Here is a 9,679-nt window from a genome sequence, read left to right as displayed (position 1 = left end):
CTCTTTTGTCTCCTCATCTTTGTCTCTCTCGCTCTTATCGTCGGTCGTTCTTTCTCGGTTCTTCGCTTCTTTTCTTCGTTCTTTTTCTCTCGTCTCTCTGAGTGAAATTGTGTAATGAACTACTACTGTATGTTGTTGAGGTTCCTCTCTCTCTGACGCCCGTTCAGTGTTGTATCTTGTGAAACAGGCTGGTTTTCCTATAAGAGAAATTATGAGAAAAGATGGCTTGGAGGGTCACATTGAATATGGTTGTTTAGGGGTTTCTGCCTGACACCAATACCCTCAAAAACACTAGAATGGCCAAAGACGTTGTTAAAGATTAAAACTGTTTTTAAAAAACTGACACTGTTAGGATTGTAGTGTGTTTTAGAACTCACATGGTGTTACTGATGGCTCTCTGGATCACTTTCAATAGTAGATGTTAGTGTTTTGAAAGGAGCATAGCAATTTTGTTGATTTCATTATTTACACAACTTTGATATCGGCTATTTATTTTATACATTTTATTTATGCAACRTTGATGTTAGACATTTGAAAATTTGCTTTGACAATATCACACACCAGTGAAGCAACATGAAGAGTTTATGATCAGAGATGACTAATCTACTTTATATATGTGTTTGAGAAGCACATGGTTACGATACAGAACAACTATCTCATTGTGAACTTTTAGAATTCCAATTATGTATCCAATATGTGTTTAATCATTGTCAAGCTACAGTAGCAACAGTCTAAAACAGCATTGGTGCATAAATTGTTGAGAGACAACCTTGAATTTCTTCTTAGGTTTCAGGGGGAGTTGAATCTTTTAATATGTGTCACATGCAAACCGAGTCGAAATACGGGAATGAGGTGATACGAAGCCAAAACTGAGGGATCATACAGCTTAGGAAAATATTAAACTGTGAGGAATTAGAACTAAAAGATAGTTWTTCTATTCCTTCCTTTGCTGGATTTCGTGTTGGTGTTTTAGACTAGAACTTTTCGCATTCCAGGCTGTTTTTTAAAGCAGAGTGCATTGTGAATAACTGACCTTTTGTAAATTAAGGTATAGAAACACGGACCAAAAAGATTATTGAATACCTGTGGTATTCCGAAGTTGATGAGATGATGAGACCTGTGATTGGTTGGTTCTGCCATGATGCTGATCATCCAATCAGCACATCTTCCAGTGTATGGGTTGTCTGAACTGGAGTATTTGAGTTATAGGGTTTATCAGGGATTTCATGTTTGGTCTTTTTGGATTTACGCTCTCCCCTCGAAAGAAGTACCGCAATCAGAATGGTTTATAAATGATGAATGGTTGTCATTGTTATCACTGGTCTATTTCCTCCATGTCACTTGTCCACTTGTGATCCACTTGTATTCACAGTGCTAAGTGATAGTCAGACAAATGTTTATGTAGATATAGGCTCTGTCTAATGTATCAAATGAAGTGCTTTGTTGATATTGATGCTTTGTTGATGTCGATGCTTTGCTGATGTCGATGCTTTGTTGAATATCGATGCTTTTGTTGATGTCGATGCTTTGGGCTGATTGTCGATGGCTTTGCTGATTCGATGCTTGCTGATATCGATGGCTTCTTGGTTGATGTCGATGCTTTGTTGGATGTCGATGCTTTGCTTGATGTCGATGCTTTGCTGATATCGATGCTTTGTTGTATCGATGCTTTGTTGATGTCGATGCTTTGTTGATATCGATGCTTTGTTGATGTCGATGCTTTGTTGATGTCGATGCTTTGTTGATGTCGATGCCTTTGTTGATGGTCGATGCTTTGTTGATTGTTATGTCCGAATGGCTCTTGTTGATGTCGATGGCTGTTGTTGATGATCGATGCTTGGTTGATGATCGACTGCTTTTGCTGATGTCGATGCTTTGTGATATCGATGCTTTTGTTGATGTCGATGCTTTGTTGATGTCGATGCTTTGTGAATGTCGATGCTTTTGTTGATATCGATGCTTTGGTTGCTATCCGATGCTTTGTTGATGTCGATGCTTTGTTGATGTCGATGCTTTGTTGATATCGATGCTTTGTTGATATCGATGCTTTGTTGATATTGATGCTTCTTTTATTCTAGTTCACAAAGCCAAGTATTTTGCTGAAGTTTGTACGTGGTTAAAAAAAAATGCAGTCTCAAATAGCCCACCACGTTATGCTGTTGTGAAATGTGTTSTACTACGGTATCTTTGAACAGGGTATATGGCATTCTTTCACCCTTCATACTTGCTTCCTGGTGAAAGTCATCAATTTATTTATGTTCCTGATTTGATGTCTTATAAATATGATTGACCTGTCCTTAAGGTATTATCATGATGACTGAATGATGACTGCTGTCTTCTGTTAAAATACTGAGCTAAACGTCATTTCCTGTTTTTAATTTAATTTATCTGATCGCCTCTCTCTCTCTGTCTCTCTGTCTGTCTCTCTCTCTCTCTCTCTCTCTCTCTCTCTCTCTCTCTCTCTCTCTCTCTCTCTCCAAGTGTCTTTGGGCACTGTTAGTAGGCCTAACTCTTTGTATGATTGATAGGTTTGTAAAGCAAGTGTTTCTGAGGCAACAATGCACTGCAATTGTTTCGTGACTGTGAGACAGGGGAAAATGTTGATCAGATGGTTTTCCACAGTTAAAGAGAAGCTATACAGTTGAAGTCGGAAGTTTACATACACTTAGGTTGGAGTCATTAAAACTTGTTTTTMAACCACTCCACAAATATCTTGTTAACAAACTATAGTTTTGGCAAGTCGGTTAGGACATCTATATTTTGTGCATGGCACAAGTAATTTTTCCAACAATTGTTTACGTACAGATTATTTCACTTATAACTCACTGTATCACAATTCCAGTGGGTCAGAAGTTTACATGCACTAAGTTGACTGTGCTTTTAAACAGCTTGGAAAATTCTAGAAAATTATGTCATGGCTTTAGAAGCTTCTGATAGGCTAATTGACATCCTTTGAGTCAATTGAAGGTGTACCTGTGGATGTATTTCAAGGCCTACTTTCAAACACAGTGCCTCTTTGCTTGACATCATGGGGAAATCAAAAGAAATCAGCCAAGACCTCAGAAAAGAATTTGTAGACCTCCACAAGTCTGGATCATCCTTGGGAGCAATTTCCAAACGCCTGAAGGTACCAGCGTTCATCTGTACAAACAATAGTACGCAAGTATAAACACCATGGGACCACGCAGCCGTCATACCGCTCAGGAAGGACACGCGTTCTGTCTCCTAGAGATGAATGTCCTTTGGTGTCACACTCATGCTGGAGGAAAACAGGTACAAAAGTATCTATATCCACAGTAAAACGAGTCCTATATCGACATAAACCTGAAAGGCCCTCAGCAAGGAAGAAGCCACTGCTCCAAAACCGCCATAAAAAAGCCAGACCACGGTTTGCAACTGCATGGGAACAAGATTTTTGGGAGAAATGTCCTCTGATCTGATGAATCAAAAATAGAACTTTGGCCATAATGACCATCGTTATGTTTGGAGGAAAAAGGAGAAGGCTTGCAAGCCGAAGACACCATCCCAACCGTGAAGTACGGGGGTGGCAGCCTCATGTTGTGGGGTGCTTTGCTGCAGGAGGGACTGGTGCACTTCACAAAAAGATGGCATCATGAGGCAAGAAAATTATGTGGATATATTGAAGCGACATCTCAAGACATCAGTCAGAAGTTAAAGCTTTGGTTGCAAATGGGTCTTCCAAATGGCAATGACCCCAAGCATACTTCCAAAGTTGTGGCAAAATGGCTTAAGGACAACAAAGTCAAGGTATTAGAGTTGCCATCACAAAGCCCTGACCTCAATCCTATAGAAAATGTGTGGGCAGACCTGAAAAAGCGTGTGTGAGCAAGGAGGCCTACAACCTGACTCAGTTACACCAGCTCTGTCAGGAGGAATGGGCCAAAATTCACCCAACTTATTGTGGAACTTGTGAAGGCTACCCGAAACGTTTGACCCAAGTTAAACAATTTAAAGGCAATGCTACCAAATACTAATTGAGTGTATGTAAACTTCTGATCCACTGGAAATGTGATGAAAGAAATAAAAGCTGAAATAAATAATTATCTACCATTATTCTGACATTTCACATTCTTAAAATAAAGTGGTGATCCTAACTGACCCAACACAGGGATTTTTTTACTAGGATTAATGTCAGGAAAAACGGAGTTTAAATGTATTTGGCTAAGGTGTATGTAAACTTCCGACTTCAACTGTATATAGCAGTTTTCTCATCACATGCAATCGATAGATGTCCATCACCATATGTATCTGTCCTGTACCTATTGGCTACCACAACYGTTATTTTTGGTCAAACTTGTGCAGGTGATGACTGCATGGTGTGAAACTCAATTATCAGATGTCAATATGTATTTTTTTTTTTAAGATGACACTGAACAAGTATATTGTTAGCAAASAATAGCCCAAGGCTACTTATTTACATAGGTCTACATAATAATATTGGACCTAGACTGAACCCTTTGTTTCAGACAGAATAAAACACTGAATATTAWTTTAATCAATATGTATTTTTTTTCTTGGGAAATTGTGTAATTTTCATATTCAAACATGTGCGGGGGAGATTTGARTCATGACATTAGCCCACGCAAGCTTCCACATCCACTTATCCTCGAGAGGCGGAAAAAACTTCACCTGCCCTTCAGCTCCGCCCTCCGGTTGGCTCTCCCGCCTCTTACCCGGTCCCACTGCGCCCGCCGCCCTGCCAACCACCGGGTAGAGTCAACATGGTTCATCCACGGAAGCTGTAGGCGACGATAAAGACACCTCTCCATTTTCAACTGAATCCAGAACAGACACTGCCAAAAGTAAGTCAACTGCGCGGTTACACGGTGTTGCATTGGCTCACGTGGGAGGAAAGCGCAATAAGTGATTGATAGAGAACAGGCTACAGTTTATATTTTATATAGAGGCATTATTGTCAGTATTACAGAAAACTGTAAAAACCATCGTCGGATATGGAAATGTTTACAGAAGTGTTAAATTGTGGGGACCCAGAAGCAGCGGTGTAGACCATGTAAATTATTGAATGTTCCTCCTCAGCGCAAATCTTATCAACGACTGCTACATTCATTGTAGTCCATTGTTGTGAACTGTTATCCACCCAGCAGACAGCTGTTGGAGACATGTTTAACCATGGAACAAAGCCCATTGTATTTGGCCCATTGAAATAGTGTAACACAAAACTTGATTATTCAGCAAGTATGAGACAGAATAATGCATTTAGTATACCATATTGTGTTTTTAGTAGTTAGCCTACATTTAAATCAGTTTAGTTTTTTTCTAGTTGTCTGGAAACCACCCAACCAGACACCCATACCCCTCCCTCTCTCTCAGTTCATGTTCAGTAATGACAGTTGCAGTGGCACATGGCCTCTCTCTGTGTGTCCTGCCTGCCCAGGGATCCACTGCTGACCCCTGTGTCAATCTGTCACACATGGCCAAGCCATGGCCACACAGCTTYCAGGAAACAGAAAGGCACAGCCAACAGAAATATATTGCCTTTGACAGTTTCTATAAGTGTATTTATTTGAAATGTCTTGAGTATTGCTCTCACTCAACATATAGCTGTCACTCGTGTAAATGTACAGCTGATACAGTATATAGCTCTGAAATCATACGCTACCTATATTTGTGTTTGTGTTCGGTCATTAAAGATATTTGATATGAAACTAAATCTAACCAAGGCCTGYTGAAGCATCTGCACTCACTAGATTAGAGGGTACTCTTGGTGCGCTTTGTCCAGACAGCTGCTAGGCTTCTCCGCTTGGTCCCATACATACCAACTGCTGCCACACAACTAAAACAAGCTGAAAACCGACTACTCCCAGACTAGTCTGATGTTATGTGTGTGGGAAGAGTAGGGGGGCRAGGTGTTGGCATCACCCCACCTCCCATTTACTTGCAGAACAGAGCAGATGCAAAGTGTGGTAACAGTTTGTGCCGTCATTCTGTCACCAAACTTTGCATCTGCATTGTAAATATGTGGAAATGGTTCAAATGAGTCCTTGTGCATAGAGTTGTATGGTTTGTTTAACTTTGCAATCATTGGTTTTTGTTTAACATAGATTTTAAAGTTTAAAAAACGGAGTGTCGGCATCAGACGTCTGGGTTATTAGTTTATAGTAAAGGAGAAGCACGTTTCAGTTTCACGTTTTATTGTCACATGCGCAAGTATGGTGAAATGCTTAACTTGCAAGCTCTAYCCAACAGTGCAGTAATCAATATCAAAATARGGAAAGGGGGATACCTAGTAAGTTGTATAACTGAATGCAGTCAACTGAAATGTGTCTTCTGCATTTAACCCATACCCTCTGAATCAGAGAGGTGCGGGTGGCTGCCTTAATCAACATCCACGTCATTGGGGCCTGGGGAGCAGTTGTTGTTGGGGGTTAACTGCCTTGCTCAGGAGTAGAACGACAGATTTTGTCCTTGTCTGCTCGGGGATTCGATCCAGCAACCTTTCAGTTACTGGCCTAACACTCCTACCCGCCAGGCTACCTAATAAAAATAATACATAATAAAAGAAAGCACAAGACATTTTGTGTACAATGCAGGAATACTGGAGTAATATGAGACAGATATATACATGTAGGCGAGGGATTAGGACAGTGACTTGTAGCAGGATAAATAACTATAAACAATCTGTGAAGACCGACTACTACTAATGCTATGGATAGATTAGATAACAGAATGTGATTTTTTAAATTATTGGTTTACGACTCAGAGTTTATCTGATAAGAACACATGTCATAATTAAGCATTGGTGATACCATCTAATATAATATACCACCACATTCTGAGTGGGCCTAATCTGAAACTTGACAAGTACATACAGTAGATGTGTTGAACATGTTTTTTGTTGTTTCAGCAAAGCAGTAAATAAGTGGTAGCGCTGGTTTCAAATCAAGATACTAAAGAGGCCGAAATATATAAAAAATATATCAATGTTTTTTTGTTTTTGTTTAAAAGTATCTTCTTTGGAGAAGTCATTGTGTTTTTCAAGAGACTGTCTGGATGTAACGAACAACAGAATGAACTAAATTACATAACAGTAACATTGTAGTTAYTATTATCAACAGTAACTACAATGTGGATCCAAGCCTTGTTCACTGTCTGGATTTTCCCTATGGAGAGAGGGAAGGAGACAGATGGAGAGMTGTATAGACGGAGTGAGAGAGTGATGGAGGATGGTGTGGGGTAAGATGACCAGAGAGATGGCAAAGGTGGAGAGGGAAACATTTGTTTTCAGTCTTCTCAGTTTTTAACCCCCCGTTGTATCTCCCTCCAAATAAACCCCTGCAACAAACCTACTGTAATAAATCAAATCAAATGTTATTTGTCACATGTGCCGAATACAACCGGTGTAGACCTTGCAGTGAAATGCTTACTTACCGGTACCGAGTCAATGTGCAGGGGTACAGGTTAGTCGAGGTAATTTGTACACGTAGGTAGGGGTAAAGTGACAATGCAAAGATACATGCATTAACACTAAAAGAAAGCTACATATAATATAAACTATTATATAAAATAGCTGCTCACTTACAGTAGTTTGTGAGCATTTTCTTCACTTTAAGACTCAATGGAATCTTGCCAAAGAGAATCAAGTTGGATGACCAGATGGAAACAGTTTTGTTCAGAAGGCGTTTAGATAAACTCCCCTGCAGCAAGGAGTTAACCTTAGTGAAACATCGAAGCAACTCCGTCAGGAGCAAAATGAGAACATAACATTACACGAATATGTMGTATAATAATTATACAGGGTCAGGAAGAACCCATATCTTGTTCACATCAGGGCTTTGAGGTGTAGGATCTTAATGAAGCCGTGCAAAACGGCTCAGCCCTGAGGCTGCAGTACACATCCGTCAACGGTGTCATGCCATTGTCATGCCGCCTACCTACCAGTTTATGTCATTGWCAAGATGAGGACAGGATGTCATTGTGTGTAGAGAGAGATTGATGGACTTCCCCTACTCAGGCTTCCCCCCCATACTTAAACATAGTTACCTCAGGAAATCTGCCTCCCTGTGGGGTCTTGAGAAATCCCCAGTCGAATTAAATGCATATGAGATATTCTACAACATTTCCACATTATTCTCATTTGACTGGTAGTTTTCCAACCCATGATGTCAAAAGAAATAATCCCCATAGATATGTAATTGTTGAACAAAGGGAGTGGATGATGGGAGGTGATGGTCCCTGTCCAGGGGTGAATTTATGGCTCAAAGACAAACAGGTTGCTACAATGACTGATAAGAGTGGCTTACGACCGTTGGCACATTTTCCATTGTGTCCTACCTGAGGAAAACGTGTASGAACTCATGAGGTTATCTTTAATCAACATTTTAAGCAAGATAGGGTAAAGCAGAAAGAAAGGTGGGAGAGATTTGTCTGAAAGCAAGAGTATTGAATAAGAAAGTGCCAAAGCTTTATTTAATTTTTTGCACTACTGACTTGTGAATACTTACTAAACTCTGTCATGGATCTGCCTTTCAGAGTGGGAGTGGGCTTTCTCTGGTTAGTCTCCAAGGTGGTGAATCATACGTGTTGTGGAAAGACCTCATGGCCATAAACAGAACACCCAAATCTTAATTTCTAATCCTGTCCCAAATGTGTTGATCTTAATGTTGGCACCTGTGACCAGAAGGTGTTTTGTCCTGGCAAAAGATGAATGCCTAAGCAGATGGTTCATCATTGGACTGTTGAGTTAAGCGTAGCTCCAACAACTCTGACCCAGGAGAGACCTACGCAGGGCGTTGTCTGATTGAATCTTCGCCATGGCACTGCCCAATAAAATGCCCAGGTCGCATCACCATCACCGGCTTTGCACTCAGGTGACATAGGAGAAACCTAGCTGGATAAAACGTCCAGACATCTCTATTCAATTACCTTGGCTCTGGGCCCAGGTGGGACCGGTCAAGAAATTTCATTTAATCTTAATYGGACAAGGGTACTCCGGGATAGAATCCAATCTCTCATCATCTCTACAGATTAGATCTCGGAGGTGCAAGGTTGACGAAGGTAGAGGCAGACTGACTGGGGCAATGGCCCARTAGCCTGCTCTTCTGTGTCACTGAAGGATTGAAYGGTCCAATTATACMGCCTATTAAACTAGAGAGAGAGACTCCACCCAACTGAATAGTTCCTCTTCGAAACTGATGGTGCTGAGGGAGTCAATGCACATGAAAAGTTTATATAAAGTCTATATACAATGTGAGCAAGTGAGGTGAGATAAGGGAGGYGAAGGCAAAAAAAAGGCCATGGTGGCGAAGTAAATACAATATAGCAAGTAAAACACTGGAATGGTTGATTTGCAGTGGAAGAATGTGCAAARTAGAGATATAAATAATGGGGTGCAAAGGAGCAAAATAAATAAATACAGTAGGGAAAGAGGTAGTTGTTTGGGCTAAATTATAGATGGGCTATGTACAGGTGCAGTAATATATGAGCTGCTCTGACAGCTGGTGCTTAAAGCTAGTGAGGGAGACAAGTGTTTCTAGTTTCAGAGATTTTTTCAGTTCGTTCCAGTCATTGGCAGCAGAGAACTGGAAGGAGAGGCGGCCAAAGGAAGAATTGGTTTTGGGGGTGACCAGAGAGATATACCTGCTGGAGCGCGTGCTACAGGTGGGTGCCGCTATGGTGACCAGCGAGCTGAGATAAGGGG

General features: G+C 40.7%; 1 protein-coding gene across 2 annotated transcripts in view; it reads left to right on the top strand.

Annotated features, from left to right (window-relative positions):
* The first annotated feature begins 3,948 nt into the window (after window positions 1–3,948).
* The window catches only part of LOC111959416 (ly6/PLAUR domain-containing protein 6B-like), a 34,971-nt gene continuing 29,240 nt past the window's right edge, over window positions 3,949–9,679 (top strand). For both annotated transcript variants that reach the window (XM_023980939.2, XM_023980936.2), the window contains exon 1: window positions 3,949–4,823. The gene's annotated coding sequence lies outside the window, so the exon portion shown is untranslated. The remainder of the gene's footprint in view (window positions 4,824–9,679) is intronic.

Source organism: Salvelinus sp. IW2-2015, linkage group LG36 (genome assembly GCF_002910315.2).
Source record: "Salvelinus sp. IW2-2015 linkage group LG36, ASM291031v2, whole genome shotgun sequence".
Lineage (NCBI taxonomy): Eukaryota > Metazoa > Chordata > Actinopteri > Salmoniformes > Salmonidae > Salvelinus > Salvelinus sp. IW2-2015.
This window is presented reverse-complemented; position numbering and strand designations above follow the sequence as displayed.